The 16,783-nt window shown below is 35.7% G+C and overlaps 1 protein-coding gene across 4 annotated transcripts in view; it reads right to left on the bottom strand.

The window, feature by feature from the left end:
- Positions 1-16,470, bottom strand: part of Akap6 (A-kinase anchoring protein 6) — a 469,667-nt gene extending 453,197 nt beyond the window's left edge. For all 4 annotated transcript variants that reach the window (XM_070026462.1, XM_070026459.1, XM_070026473.1 and 1 more), the window contains exon 1: positions 16,368-16,470. The gene's annotated coding sequence lies outside the window, so the exon portion shown is untranslated. The remainder of the gene's footprint in view (positions 1-16,367) is intronic.
- Positions 16,471-16,783: the final 313 nt, after the last annotated feature.

Here is a 16,783-nt window from a genome sequence, read left to right as displayed (position 1 = left end):
GTTTTGAGATACTGCAAAGTCACTTTTTTAGAAACTGGTATTGTATAAGTATGTTTTTTTAATGCCTCCAAATAATTCCTGTTGTGGGTCTGGATACAATGGCTCATACTTGTAATCTCAGCTACTTGGTAGGTAGGAATCAGGAAATTTGAGGTCAATCTGGGTAAAAAGTTAACAAAATCCTATCTCAATCAACAGGCTGGGTATGGTGGCTCATGTCTGAAATCCCATCTAAGCAAAAAATGAGAAACCTTATCTAAGCCACAGTGAAATCTAAGAAGGTTGGGGGGAGGGGTCAGGAAGTGGCTCAAGTGGTAAGAGTATCTGCCTAGCAAGTATGAGGCCCCCAATACATAAATAGATAAATCTTGTGTGTCAAACATTAATGCAATTTTTTAATTTTTTAACTTTTGTCAGTCACAGGGCTTGAACTCAGGGCCTAGGCACCGTCCCTGAGCTTTTCGCTCAAGGCTAGCACTCTACCACTTTGAACATGTAGCTCCACTTCTGGTTTTCTGATGTTTCACTGTAGATAAGAGTCTCTCAGAGTTTCCTGCCTGGGCTGGCTTTGAACTGCAGTCCTCAGATCTCAGTCTTATGAGTAGCTAGGACTATAGGCATGAGGCTTTAGCACCCAGCTAATGTCATTGTTCTTACTGAGTAACAGGTACAAGAAAAGTCTCTTTCATGCATTATAAACTGATAGCAAGACTCCTAAGATAGTAGCTGAAGAGAGACCTATAAGTCAAGCACTCTTGCAGGTTACAGTGGATGCTGTAGATCCTCAGGGATGGGAGGACTCAAATGGCAGTTGTGCAGGGTATATGAGGAGAAGGCGGGGGCCAATGAGCAGGTTTCAGGACATGAGGCTAGGGTCTACCAAGGTGTGTAGGAAGCATTGCAAAAATTTACCCTGCTTTGGGTCATGGTTCTTAGGGGCAATATGGTTCACATAAATGTCTTTCAACCCCTTTACAATATTTCAAAATTTTCTTGAGGAAAAGAATTATAAGAATTAAAGCAAATCCACCTTTTGGAAACCTAAGTAACATCTCATAATTCTCATAGTTATTGTCCTTGCTCTTCTAAGAAGGTACAGAAGGAACCAGGTCAACAGAAGAAGATTTCTTACTTTCAAATACCATAAACTTCAGACTTCATTAAAAGGTCAAGGAGGCAGAATGCTTTAATCCTAGAACTCTAGCCCCGGACACGGGTGTATAGTCAAATTCATTGCTACTGCAAAGAAGGCATGCAATGAAGAGTCACCTGTGCTCGTGTTGAGTTCCTTATCTACCTCTCAGCAGATGAGAAACTTAGGGGCAATCATATATTCTAAGCCCCGATGTATATAAAATGGTTACCCAGTATTACAAAATCTATAATTATTTTAAAATACTTTGATATGATTACTATAAGATGTATGATAAATTTACATTTCATTTCTAGACCAAGTCAGATAAAGTCATAGCTAACATGTATAGTCCAAGAATGGTAGTATGTTCTAAATCAGAAAAGAGGTGACCTCACTCCTACTATAATCAATAACAATTAATTTGGAAAGCTAAAAGTAAGATATGGGTTTTACTTGGTGAAATTAAAGGTATCCAAGACATAGAGAACTAAATATAGTTAAAAACACTTGCAAGAAGAGAGACTAAGAATCCTCTGGTATCCCAACATTTCACATCCTGGTGATATTAGCCAAGACTCAATCCACAGTCTACCTCTATCTCTAACCACTGGTTTAGAAGGATTTCTGATTGCATCATGTGTAATAAAAGATTTAAATCCTACTTCAAGAAAAGCTTTTATTGATTTGATAGTTGGAATACCTAAAAGAAATAGAGATGAGAATTCTTCAAACAAACAAAATAGTTTGAATATATTCTACAGAATATGTCTCTGTGTATCAGACTAGGTCTGAGATTTGCATCCTTTATACAAGGTATCAAGATGATGGAAGATTAACAATTACCATCTTAAACTCCATAAGTGACTACTATAATTTCCCAAGAGACTCTAAAATCTGCACATGATCGAACTGTCTTAAAGAAGTTCTTAACTTCCACAGAGTTACTGAGAAGTTGCAGTGAGCCAGACAATTTTTTAATTTAAGAGTAGGTATATTACCCATGCCTTCTTATATATTCAATATTTTTAGGAATATGTGAAGTTAATTTTATAAATCATTTTAATACTTAAGTATATGTTAAACTTCATGCTTTGAGTCTGTAACCAATTAAGTGCACATTTTAAAATGTGGACTTTTCCTCAACAACACTATGGGTTTGAAATGTGATTTTAATTACCCATTGAACTGCTAAATTTTTTCAATGGAAACATTTCTCCCAAATTAGAAAAGAAACATAAGGAAAATAAAATTTGATATATAAATAATCATTTTGCAAAGCCATTTCATGTTTTCTCTATCCTGTCTAAGCCTCCTTTTTAAGCTTCATCCCAAACATTTACTTCTCTTTATATACTTTATGTCCCTTTCTTTATATACTTGTCTAACATGGTAGGCACTTGTACTCAGGAGTGCATAAATAAGGCCCTCAAACATTCCTCAAGGCCCAAGTCAAATTTTATCTCTGCTTAGACCCTGAACTCTGAATGAATGAATTGCACCTTCATCTACTGTAACAGAGCACTTCGCACTCAGTGGAACTAGTTTCATAATTTCTCTGACTCCAATACTCTTATGCTCAACTATACATATTCTTCAAGATCATGGTTATAGTTAAGGTTCAGTCAATGTTAAATAAGCTTAGTATGTTTATAAAGTTAAATATGATTAGAATGTTAAATAAGATTAGTGCTGTATTCAGGATATTACACAGAATCTCTTGTTTTTATAATTTTCCACTTGTGTAGACAATTCCTGAAATCCAGAATTATGGAAATAATGTATAGGTTGAAGATGCTGGAGGGGATGTGGACAGAAAGGAACCTTACTTCATTGTTGGTGGGAATGTAAACTTGTTCAACCACTTTGGAAAGCAGTATGGAGGTTCCTCAGAAGACTTCACATAGATCTCCCCTATGATCCAGCAATCGCACTTTTGGGCATTTACCCAAATGTTTACAAACAAGACCACACTAAAGCTACCAGCACAACTATGTTTATTGCAGCATTATTTACCATAGCTAAGATATGGAACCAACCCAGATGCCCTTCAGTAGATGAATGGATCAAGAAAATGTGGTATATATACACAATGGAATTCTATGCCTCCATCAGAAAGAATGACATTTCCCCATTTGTTAGGAAATGGAAAGGTTTGGAAAAAATTATATTAAGTGAAGTAAGCCAGGCCCAAAGAAGCATAGGTCCCATGGTTTCCCTTATTTGCAATATCTAGTATAGGTATGAGTCAAGCGGAAAAGGTCAGATAATGTGATGTTAGGAAAATGAACCCTTAAATATGTATTTTAATGTTTTCGTTTCTTTCATGCATGTGTTTCTAATGCATTTATAAGATTATTTCTTTGTTGCTTTGTATGTCCCTCCCCCACAGTGTAACCCCCGCTTTCACTATATTTGATGTCAGTATAACATGTGGAGGAGATGGGGACAAACAAGTCGTTTAAGGATTCAGGTGGACCTGTTGCAACAATGAGAAGTACAAAATGTCATGTCAAAACCAGCTTTACAATGTCGGTGTGGGGGGGGGAGGGGGGTATAATTGGGTGGGGGGAGGGGGGTAAAATTGGGTGGGGGGAGGGGGGAGGCGGGGAAGGGAAGTGAAGGGTAAACAAAGGAGGAGGCTGCAATGCTTGGTAAGAAATGTATGCATTATCCTGCCCATGTAATTGTAGCCCCCCTGTACAGTATGTTCTCAAATAAAATAAAATACAATTAAAAAAAAAAGATAATAAAAAAAAAACAAAAAACAAAAAAAAACAAAACAGATGTCTGTATATTATGAAACCGCACATATGATATTACTATCAATTATTGGCAATTTATACCTTCCCTTTTAAGTATCATGATAGAATACATAATAAAGTATTAATTGAAAATTAAAAAAAATGTATAGGTTGATAGTGGGACACTGCCTTGGGAAGGCAGGAAAATGAACACTGATATTAAGCTATAGGATCAGATTCCAGGTCTCCATGAACAGAAATAAGAACCTAGCACAGAGAGAGTAGATCAAATTGCATCTGTCCCCAGTTTTGCACAGGGCCAGCTATGAGTACAATTGAGCCAGACTCCTTAAGAAATCTAAAAACTTAAGATTTGTTGTTACCAGAATCACTTCTAATTTCTATTTTCAAATTTTTGCTTTTATTTTTATTTATTTTTGTTTTATTGTGAAGGTGATGTACAGAGAGGTTACAGTTAGGTAATGAGTACATTTCTTTTTGAAGAGTGTCACACCCTTATAATTCTCTCCCTGTTTTTCCTCTCGCAACTTCCCTTCTTCTACCTCCAAGATGTTTAGTTCATTTTCAACATAGTGTCTAGTGGGTTTCATTGCTGAATTGGTTAACACTTTGTCCCACCATTTCTGCGCTTCCCCTTCCCCTCTCCAAATCAGACAAATTTATATACAAGACAAAGTGCACAGAAATCAAAAACAGTGACAGAAGCAAATAAACCCCCCCAAAAAAGGAAAGACAAAGAAAGAAAGAAAGAAAGAACCACAAACAGTATAATAAAAAACCTTGTTTCTTGGAAGTGGAGCTGTGGCTCAAAGTGGTAAAGCACTAGACGTGACAGGGACAGTGTCCCATGACTGACAAAAAATAAAAATAAAAAAATTCCAGAAATAAACAATTCCTAAAAAAACAAACCTTTGTTACCATTTCTTGGAGTTCACTTCTATAAACATCATTATGTATGATCAGAAGCACATAGTTATTAAGCCCTTGTGATCCTCTCCTAAGAATATCCTCCTTTGTTCTCACTGTGTAAATGTTTAGACTACTGTTTATTGTCATAATCACAGAGAATTGAAAGAATGAGCAAAACTTTAAAAAGGATGTGGGCCTTAGGTAGACTATGAAGGTTTCATTCACAAGCAGAGCTCTTGCTAATTTCTCCAGTATTTCACTGTGTAAAGCTGGTCATGTGATGCTCTTGTTTGTGTCCAGTTTAAGAAAGGGGAAAATGAACTAGATGCTTGGAACAAGACTTGTTGACCCACAAGTCTGAAATTAGAGAATAAAATCTCGTCAAATGAGAGCCAGGCCCAGTCTAACTGACCATTTCTTCATTTTAATTTTCTGGTTTTTTTTTTCTTTTATTGCTGCCTCCTCCTCCTTTGTTTTTCTCCTACCGTCCCTTCCCTCCCACCTCCACAACTACACACACTACACTGCCCCCCACCTAAATTGTAAAGTTTGTTTTTCAAATAGTGTCTTGTACATATCTTTGTTACAAATGGGTCAACCTGTATCCCTTATTTAAGTATTTTGTTTTTTCTCTTCCTCTCCCCAAATTAGAGAAGTGTATATACAAGATGCAGGGCATCGATATCAAATACAGTGGGGAGGAACATACAAAGAAACATCAACAAAAAAAAACACATAGTACATTATAAATACATTAGAAACAATAGCAAGAAAGAAAAAACCACTTGTGTCCCTGTCTTGGGGTTCATTTTGCTTAACATCATCTTATCTGGTTATATGTATATAGCTTTTGACCTTTTCTATTTGTCCCAGACATATACTAGTTATTGCAAATAAAGAAAACCATGGGACCTATGTTTCTTTGGGCCTGGCTTACTAACAGACCATTTCTTGTATTTGGGACACTGCGATTAGTATTTCATACATATCATGTATGATATAGTTGACAAAGCAGGAACCTTTAAAAAAAAAAAAAAAGAAGTAGATCATTTGCCAGGTGCTGGCGGCTCATACCTATAATTCTAGCTACTTGTAAGGCTGAGATCTGAGAGTCCCAGTTCAAAGCCAGCTCAGGCAAGAAGAGTGTTTGTGACACTCTGACCTCCAATCAACAACAACAACAAAAAGCAGGAAGTGGAGCTTTGGCTCAGTGGTAAAGCACTAGCCTTGAGCAAAAAAGCTCAGGAACAACACCCAGGCCCTGAGTTCAAGTTCCAGAATAGGCACAAAATAAAAAAAGTAGATCTTAAAAAGGTTAAGCAATTTCCCTGAGGCAGAGAACTAATTGTACATGCTGAATAACAACAGCAGTATTGTGGTCCATAGACTTAAAAGTCGCTCCTGTTCACTGGAATTTAAATGAGAAGACAAATGAGAATATGTCCACACACACAAAAAAAAACATAAAATAGTTTTTAATTTTAACAATTACATTTCCTTATGAAGCCTATTATTATAGTAAAAACCAGAACAATACCTCCTTCCAGAATGTTTATCTAATTGTTTTCTAAAAATTGTCTTTTTAATGAGGAAGGCATTCTAAAGCTAGCATGCTGTCAAAATGGTTTTAACTTCAAGAAAAAAATATAATCTCACACCTGCTCCCTAAGAAATACTAAGTTCAAAATCATGACATTTAAAATATGTCTTTGATATAAAAGTCAACTCTAGATATTTACTGCTGAAGGATAGTTTAATTATTTTCTTCATTTATACTGCTGTACATTCTGGCCAAACAACTGTATCATTGTGTTTCTGTGCTTTGCTTATTTCTCATTAGAGCATTTTTACTAACAATATAGAAGGATTGACTGATATAGCTTATCACTCTTACTACTGGGTACTATAATCAAAGATGTCTTTCAGAATCCACCAATCTATCAGTTAGATTTATAGTTAAGGATTCATGATTTAAAGAAGAATAAACAACTGTTCCTAAAGGACATTCAAATTCATTAAAGAGACACCCACCAGTAGAAGAATTAATACATCTTTTGATGATCTGCTGAACCCTATTCCCCCATAGAAATCCTGTGAAGAAGACATCAGTGCTGCCTAGACACTATCCCTATTTTCATTGGAAGACTTTAGAATAATCAGATGGTACATAATGCTGTAATCATCAGACAAAGGGTTTCTTGAAGGCATGCTATCTGAAATAGTAAAAAAAAAAAAAAAAAAATCCAAGGTGTTTAGCACCTTGAAAAGAATCATGGCAAGAGAAAATGAATTTTTCCCTATGCTAAATACTATCATATTGCCTCCTCCAAATAGTTTGATGAGTTAATTTACTCTTGCAATAAGTATTTATTGATTGTGTATCAGATGCTAGGAACAATTATAGGAACAAAATAAATATTAATAAACAAAACACAAAAAAATTCTTCCCTTAGACAACTTAATTATAGTAGGGGAAAACCAATAATAAATAAGTAAAACTTGTAATTACAGATGGTGATAAGTGTTATAGGAAAAAAATAAGTAGGAAAGGAAATTAAATGAGATATGTGTTTGGCACCGTATAAGCATTTAAAATATATTGAAGGGTTTGGGATTCAAAAAACTCTAGAAAAATTCCTTGGTTTCAGAATTGAAGTTGTGGAGAAACTGAAATGTCCTTTTTGAGAGAATAATAATTTTATCCCTCTACTTCTGAGTAAAATAATAACAACTTTCATTCATCAAATGCCTACTTCATATCAACATATCATAACATAACATTTCCTATCACACAATAGTTTATTTTATTCTCTGAAGTTTATATTCTCTTTATTTTATATTTATATCAAATAAGGGTCTAAGAAACTCGATATCATAGATATAATCAGTTAAAAAGTAAGAATCAGTATCAAATAGACTTACCCCTGAAATCTAGGCTCTGTTTTCACTCAGGATTTAAGTACAAAGTGTCAGGAAAGACAGAGTCAAGAAGGGAAATTTGATATTGATCAAAACACATTGGACTCACAAACTGACATGTTGAATTATAACCTCTTTTTGTAAAGACAATAAAAAGACAATAAAAATGTAATTTTAAAAAAAAATTTAAAGAAGGGAAACGTGGACTGGGAATGTGGCCTAATGGTAGAGTGCTTGCCTAGCATGCATGAAGCCCTACGTTTAATTCCTCAGTACCACATAATTAGAAAAAGGCCAGAAGTGGTGCTGTGGCTCAAGTGGTAGAGTGCTAGCCTTGAGCAAAAAATAAACTCTGGGACAGCGCCCAAGCCCTGAGTTCAAGCCACAGGATTGGCAAAAAAAAAAAAAAAAAAAGAAAGAAAGAAAGAAAGAAAGAAGGAAGGAAGGAAGGAAGGAAGGAAGGAAGGAAGGAAGGAAGGAAATGTGACTATTGTTCCCTAAGTATTGTCCAATCCCTGCCTCCTTCACCATTAATAACCTGCCCAGAGAATTTAATCTATTTACATAGGTGTAAACTATTGTATTTAACAATTCCAAAACCCCAAGTGGAAATTATCATATGGGAAAAACTACTGAAAAAATTACTTTAGGTTTGGTGATGTGGACTTTTCCCCATCAGCTGACATACTAGACCATTTTTTACTAGAAACATTTTTTGTTAATCAAGCTAGTTGGCAGTAGTCAATTTACTACTTCTTGTTTGAGTATCCTGGCACATATGATATTTAAACAAGGATGGTATTAACAATCTAAGAATCAGAATAAAACATTATTCCAGAAATCATAATTACTACCATTTTATTAAAGAATACTTTTAAACTGCAAAAGAAAATATATAGGTTTATTCACCTTCGTGGCAAACAAACAATACTAAGCAGAACAAAGAACAGAAGGAAAACTCTCTGAGTAAAAAAATAACTGAGTAAAATGTGTCTGCTTTTAAATAACTGTATTATCCTTTTCTTGGTCTTCTACCTCTCTATTCATTTTCAGGTTAGTCAAAAATTAACTATCTAAAAATACTATGATTGACCCTTATTACTACATAAATACCTTAATTTGCCAGTATGAGTCTTTCTTAGTTAATCAGAGCAATCACACCTGTTATTGTAATTGTTTTTATTTGTATTCATATTTGTCCATTTGTTGGTGCAGCTGCCCTTGTAAGGCAGGTGTTTTCCCATAGTATTTTGAAGCTGCATGCCACTCCTAGACACAGCTGAAGAAATGTTCATCTTTCTAGCTTCTTACTATGCTGCCTACCTAGTTATTATTACTTCCTTATTATTTACTTTAATTAAAAGTGACATGTAACAATAGCAGTAAGGAACAGTTTCTTTTATAAGCTACACTTGCAAACATTTTCACTTTTGCAAATAGTTTCTACTACATAGGGCCCTGTTGTTAGGTATTGGTAGTTGATTCTCACACAGGCTGCCTGCAAGAGTGTCTGAGGGGAATTTTAAAGGGTCAACCCCTTCTAATGCACACAAATATGGAAAAAAAGCTGAATACAGGGCAGAATTTAAGTTAATTTTAGAAAGCTAAACAGAAGAATATTTCACAAAGGGTATATCAGAGGAGATGCAAGGTCACTTGGTTTTAGTTGGAATATTTTTATACTAAAATTGTTAGGTCTGACCTGGAAAACAGCCCCCTTCTCCTCCCACCTCTTTGTGAAGGACAACATTTAATCTTACCAGAAATCAAGTGCTGGAAACCAGTAATCACCTGTAACTGTCAACCACCTGACTGTCAATCAGCAAAAGGACCCCAGGCCCTGAGATCACTTCTGCATCCACTGGGCCACACCTTCTCCTTGCATTTCCCTATATAATCTTCTCCGCCATTAGCTCCCTCTCTTCACACCTATATCTGCTGCAGGCAAATGATTTGGTTCTCCCATTGAACTCTGTTCTACCTGAAGCTTACATTGGTCTCCTTTCGGCAACCTTTATAAAAATAATAAGAATAAAAAGTGGCACGTAGATGATGAGTTGGGGGGGGCGGGTGCAGTGGAAGTAAGGGTGAGGAATATGATGAGAACTTCCCCAGAATGTGATCATTGAGAAGATTGGGTAAATAGAAGCCAACTATGATTGAGAAAGCTAGAGTTTAGAAAACAATGGTCTTGAGTGGACTAGTAAAGACAGAGCCTAGCTGGTAAAAGTTATTAGAAAAACATTTGAAGTAAGGAACTGAATGAAGAGGACAGAAGTTGAGAGAGCAACCACAGATTTGCCTGGAGCTTAATCTTAGGGTATGTACAGAAGAGAAAAACTAATCAAAACTATTTACACACAAAGCTCAGACAACAGTCTGAGATATATTACTCGGAGAGTTCATTGTTTCCTTTAGCCTATGCTCTTGCATTGGATGCATTTGTTGATTGTTTAATCACTGGTGAGAGTACCTGAAACAGCTGGTTTTGTGTCTTGTACAATGGTAAACATGATGAACATCAGGATTGTTTAAGGGTAGAGCGCACGCCTGTGAGATCTTGGGATTCAATCTTTGCAGAAGATTCCATATTTAGGCTTACAAAAGGTGATTTTAAAGGTGGGCAAAAGCCCCTCATAGATTTGTCCAATTCCTATTTATTCACAGAGTCAAAAAAGTAAAAGATTATCCTTCCTGTTAAGTACAATCATTCAAATTAACTCTGATAATTTTGCAGTTTTGTAGCTTAATAGATTAGTGAAACTTCTAGCTATGACATCCTAGGTGAGAATATTTCATTTAACATAAAGTCCAAGAACTAATCAACAGTATCTCACTATTATAAACAGTAATAGTGAATCTAGGCTTTGGAAAATTAGCATGCTGGAACTGCCTTACTAAAGAAAGGTTCATTATAAATATTGACTGTAATTCCCTTTTTAATTAAAAAAATGTGAACTCTTCCTGTAGTAATATGACCTCAAATTAGAGGCCCGCCAGCCTCCTGAAGCTAGGGAATAGATTTTAAAAAAGGATAAATACCATAAATATGTTGTGTAATTTAAATGAGAATTAAAGAAAGGGATAAAAGTAAGCAAGTAATAAAGAAAAAATAATATAAGCATTGAACCAATAGAATGGTTAATTAGCTTGCTTTACAAAGAAGATTTAATTTCTCCCTTGAAAGCAATAAGAGTGACAAATTAACTTGACCTACCAAATATCTTCAGGTATAATGTAATATGTCCCTCACTGCCTATAAAGAAAATGTCACTGGACTTGTACACACAACTGAATTATTATGAGTGGGGGTGATTTTCTCTGAGTTGTTTAACAAAAATGGCCCCTGATATATCAAGCTTTACAATTTCTGTTTGAATTGTTTTAGATCTAGGGGCAAGGAGAAAGCTGGATCCTCCAACCTCTAACACCTATAGGTCTCAGTAGTACCAAAAGGACTACACAGGACCAGCTACATCATTTACAAAGTTCAATGGAAATGAAAATGCAGAGTTCCTTATTAAAAATGTTCAACAATTTCAAGTTAGCAACAGCAAGACCATAAAACAAAGTATAGACCCATCTATACATCCAAAAACTACAGGCCAGGTTCAGTTCACACATTAGTCAGTCTGAGATCTTATTCCACATTTTCTCCCTGGCTCCTCTGTAACCCAAGCACAGAGTTGCACAGTGACTGGAAAAATGTGGAACATGTTTTATGGCTGAAAAGCAAAGAAAAACATGGCTGGTACTTTAAAAGTTTTCTCCTTTATCCTCACCAAGTCCTAAAAGCATTGTGAGGATTCAGATGCTGACAAATCTTGTATCTTACTCATTCTAAATACTTACCTATTACTTGTCAAAGTCCTATTTAAAAAAAAGTGATATTCATGTTAAAAAAAGTCTCCTCACTTATGACCCACCTACAGAGCTGGTTATTTGCATTATAGTCAAATTGCAAGTGACAATTCTTTTTCTGCTTAGACTCATCAAGCTGAACACTCCCTATATGTTCAAGAATGGGAACCTAGAATATTCCATAAAAATACAGTCATAGTTTTAAATACATTTGGTTAAAGTGATTGTTTAAACTGCTTTTTGAAATGATGCATTTTAAGGCATGCTAGAGTGAATGCATAAATCTGAAATCTTGTATTGCATATAACTCCCCCAGCATACTAGGTTCCTGGAATGCTAGATTTATAGGGCTCTCTGAGATAGTTTTTAAATGGTGAGAAATAACTTTCATTAAAAAAAAAATTAAACAGCTCTCCATAGTTCATCTGCCATGTACATTTCTTAGCATCAGCTCTATCAAATGAAATAGAAGTATACTGTTTAAGTAACTTCAATTATAATCCTCAGAATAGCTTATACCATAAAAAAGGCACTAATTTCCATATTGGTCTTGTCTATACCCATAAGCTTCTAATCCAACCCAAAACAAAAGATAAAAAGCTTTTATTTAGTCATGCAATAAATTCACCTCTCTATATAAACCATATATGCATGCAGAGATATGGATTTATCTATTAGCAAATTTAATTGAAGTAAATAAAAATGGAATATCAGACAGAAAATATTATTCTACTAAAAATTTGCCTGTTTATTTTTACTCTAGAATTGTGTTATAAATTGTGATGCCTATAACCAGCACATAGAATATACTCTGTTTATTAAATCGAATTAAATCTGTAGATTCAAATCAAAACTCTCAAAGTCACTGTGCCTAGAGCTCTTTTTTCTTCTGATCAACTTATACCTCATGCAGACATGGGTTTGGACCTCTTTGGGTAGGCTAGGACAAAGGTTAACTTCTTCCCAGAACTTTGAAAAGGCTAATGAGCTCTGTGGAACATTTCTAAGTATTTACCATTCCAGAATCAATATCAGTGTGCTAGCCACATATGCATTAGCCCCAACTCAAACAAAGAGCTGCCCTTAAAGCCCAGTAATGACACTGGGCGTGGATAGCTGGGGATGGGCAAGATGATGCAGATATGACTGTTCAGATCTCCTTAAAGACATCCAGGATATTACACAAGACTTGTTCTTGTGCATTGTCAGAAACAAGCTGCATTTGACTTCAGCCACTGGCACATTTGGCAAAATAAACCTTTTTATTTTCTTGATTCAGGAGACAGAGTTTAATAGCACCTTCTAAACTGTGAAAGAAGATTCTGTTTCTATTACTTGTCTGCTATCAGGGAATACAGTTGTCTTAAAGTTAACAGAGCACTACCTGTGTAGCTGATAAGACAGGTACAACAACTCTGAATCATTAATGACTCAGATAAAACCTGCTTCTACTGAAACTCTGTCATGATCAGATGTATTTACATAGCATTTTTCCATACATAGATCCAGCTTTAAAAAACAAAAAAGATGTCAAGCCAGGATACTTGTAAAAGATCCAAGCATCAATTCTGCATTGCTTAAATCTCTAGGATCAGAGTAAATAATCAGTTATGGCCAACATTCATGTTCGTCATTCTTGTAAAGTTCATCTTAGCATGGTAAATGAGATTTACTTCTACATGTAAGATGAGACTCTAAATTAGAATGAGGAAGAGTAGAGTATATGTGATAGAGTATAGATGACTCTTCTGAAAGGTATATATAGTTAAGATGTCTTAAAACTAAGTCCAACTATTTTGACTGGCTAAACATGTGAGTTTCACATCTAGACTGCATTGATTTGGAATGCTGGTCCAATGACTTATTAACTATGTGAACTTAGCAAATTTGTAATTTGTTTAAGAACTGATTTCTAAAAAAATGTGAATTACATAGCTGAGGCTGGCCTGCAACTCTCAACCCTAATAGCAAGAGGAGATTGCCTCTTAAGTGCTGGAAAATTGGCATGTGCTCCCACACTTGGCTACATAGCACCTAACCCAACAAAGTGACATTGTGTCTCTCTACCTCCTAATTTTGGTATAAGGGCTAAATAAGATAGTACAAAACATTTAGTCCAGTAACTGATACATACTAAGAGCTGGAAAATGATAACTCTGGTTATTATTATGATTAATAGGTTTTTTATCACTACCATGGTCTCATTATCTATAAAGAAATAACTTCTTTGTAACTTTGTAACTCAGTAAGGAAAAACAATAACCAAAGGATAAAGGAGGTTGACTTATGAGGTTTACACGATCTAAACTTGGCTACATAGTAAACATGGTCTAAATAACCTTTCTGTCACTATTATGAAAGAAAATTCTTTAAATACTAGAAAATTTCAGTGATATACAATAAATGAAACCATAGTGCAATCTCACCCATCCTCTACACATACACACACACACACACACACACACACACACACACACACACACACACACCATTCATCCCTTGGGGATATATTAAAACTACAGCAACTAAAATAGGCTTAGCCAATAATTAAGACACACAGCTCATCAGAGAGCAGCACAGTCTATGGCCCTCTGAGAAGAAATGAAGCATCAAGATGACAGCTCCCATTACCAGGGCTTTGTTCTCATGAAGCAAAAAGAGCACAAAAGCATAAAATTGAGGAATTGTAACTACATTTTGAACCTTTATAGAGGTTGGGAGGATTATAGGCTTGCCTGAACTGTAAGATGTTCCACTAGATAACTGCGTCAGCCCACACCCACCAGTGCCTGTCCCCACCCTCTAAGCATGACTTCACTTTTTTTTTTAATACTGCCTTAAGGAATCAGCTTCTGAGATTTCCAGTAATTGTACAAATCACCTACGATGAAGCAGCTGAGTGCACCAATAGACAAAAGATACAAGAATCAAGCAAACAGAAAACCTATTAAAATTCTGCCCTTAGTTATTTTTTATTTCTAGCAATTCATGTTAACAAACAAGTCTTTCTTCATTGCTTTTCATTGGAAATACTATTTTAGAGAAATTCTAATGGACACTGAGTGATTTTTTTCCCCAGACTTATAATCCAGCCACTAGACATACTTTCCCTTCCCCCATCATCATCTGGCACTCCTCCCTGTCACCTTAGAGCTTTGACTTAGCTGTGTTCACACCCAACAGTCCCAGCAGAGCTTTCTGCTCATACTATGCGACATAAAAAAGCAGGCAATGAACAGTTCATGCTCCTAAGTGTTCGTGATAAAGCCAGCCAGACTAAGCTGACCTCTCCCATTCCATGTAGCTATATGTCAACCATATTAATTTAAAGGCTTGAGAGTAGCATGTGTGTGTGTGTGTGTGTGTGAGAGAGAGAGAGAGAGAGAGAAAGAGAGAGAGAGAGAGAGAGAGATGTGATGTGTATAAACAAACTAATTAAAAATCTGTGGTCTTTCATTCAGGCAGTGTCCAATGGGACTAATATATTCAATTCTGTGTCAAAAAAAATTCACACTCCCAGCTGGCTCGAGGTAGTGCTTTTTCCTGCTTTCTATGATATATCTGATTTAGGCTCAAAAACAACCTAAAAGAAAAGGAACTCCAGGAGTTGCTATTCTTTCCTGTGAGACTTTTCAAATAAAAACTATCAGCTTAGCAGCACTGAGCCATAAGACCACTCCCAGATTGTAAGTGGACATATTGATCAATTGAACTGACATGTGCCTCTTGTTTCTTCCCCCTAGTAGCAATCAGTCATACCAGGAAAATCCATTTCATTTCCCAATACAAAAGGTAACACACTGTTCCTTGCATGCACTGTTAGACTCTTTAAAAAAAAAAAAGTAAGGATGAAGATGTGTAAAGATAGAACTAAGAATTGAAATATAGATACATGTTCATCTGGTTTCACAATTGAGTTGAAGTTATGACCAAGCTAATGGATTTGTATAACTGACAATCATATTTATTCATCCTATCAGTTTCTGATTACAGTTATGCAAGAGAGGGAAACATTGCTACTACTTTCAGAGACTCTCCTCAGGGTTATCCTTCACTGCAACTGCTGCAGAGATAAGACTTGTTCAATTCTCAGTTACAAGTCAGCCTGAAAACAACTCTGGCTATTTTAGAGACCAGCTAAAGACAGAAAAATATCGTGGCAGTCTCTCAACTAACTATGGAGGACATGAGCTGAAGAACTACCATATTAATGAAAAAGCCCAAATAATTTCATTTGTGTTAAGTCTCTATGCTCTTAGTAAATTTTGTCTTGAACATATAAGAGAATCTTTTTCACATCAGGGTTATGTCAAATGCTTATTCAGCATTTGTTCCTTGACATGAAGAAACTGAAACCTAACTGAGTAAATACTGAATTTTACCCTGCAAATTACTAAAAATTTCATAAATCACAGGAGCAAACAAGAAATCATAAAAAGGAAATATATATATATTTACAATTTTTAACTACTGGGAACTCCTCATTCAGAGCTTATTTATGATTTTGCAATAGAAAATTATCTTACGTTCATGAAAAAAATCTATGAGAACACTAAAAATAACAGGCAGAGAAACAGCAAGAAAAATTCTTTGTACTTTGATTCCTACATGACTCTTACAGGCCTTTGTCTTAATCCAACAGCCTGAAAAACAGATTTAGGCAAACAACCCTTCTTTCCTCAGTCCATTTTAAGCAGACAACATCCCCCATCTCTGCCTGAGCAGACACGACTACCCAACAAAACAGCCATGCAATTAAGGCCCAGACATTTAACACTCACCATCTCCTGCTCCCACCGTCTTCTTTTGATGTTTACGGCACATCTGTAGGATGCAATACTAGGAGATGCCTTGTTTGACCTGCTGCATGATGCTGTGACATCAGTTCAGATGATGCAGCTCATTATGGGAAAGACTGCTGTTGCTATGGCAACTGGGATGTGCTAGGAATCCTTGCTGCATTTCCAGTGGAGCTGAGACAATACGGAAGCCCTGTAAGAAACAGACAATATGCAAAATTTAGACCAAAGGAGGAGGACTTCTTACTGGACTAAAATCCATATGTTTGAAAGGAATTTCTTAAAAGGACTTTGGAAAAATATTAGAATTACCTTCCTCTTTGGTGTTTGACATTTAGAAAAAAGGTGGGAGAAGAATATAGATTTAGTACTAAATAAATGAGAACTCAAATACATAA

The sequence above is a fragment of the Dipodomys merriami genome, unplaced genomic scaffold (genome assembly GCF_024711535.1).
Source record: "Dipodomys merriami isolate MVZ:Mamm:240054 unplaced genomic scaffold, mDipMer1.0.p SCAF_1, whole genome shotgun sequence".
Taxonomy (NCBI): Eukaryota; Metazoa; Chordata; class Mammalia; order Rodentia; family Heteromyidae; genus Dipodomys; species Dipodomys merriami.
Note: the sequence above shows the minus strand (reverse complement) of the source record. Positions and strands in the feature narration are given on the sequence as shown.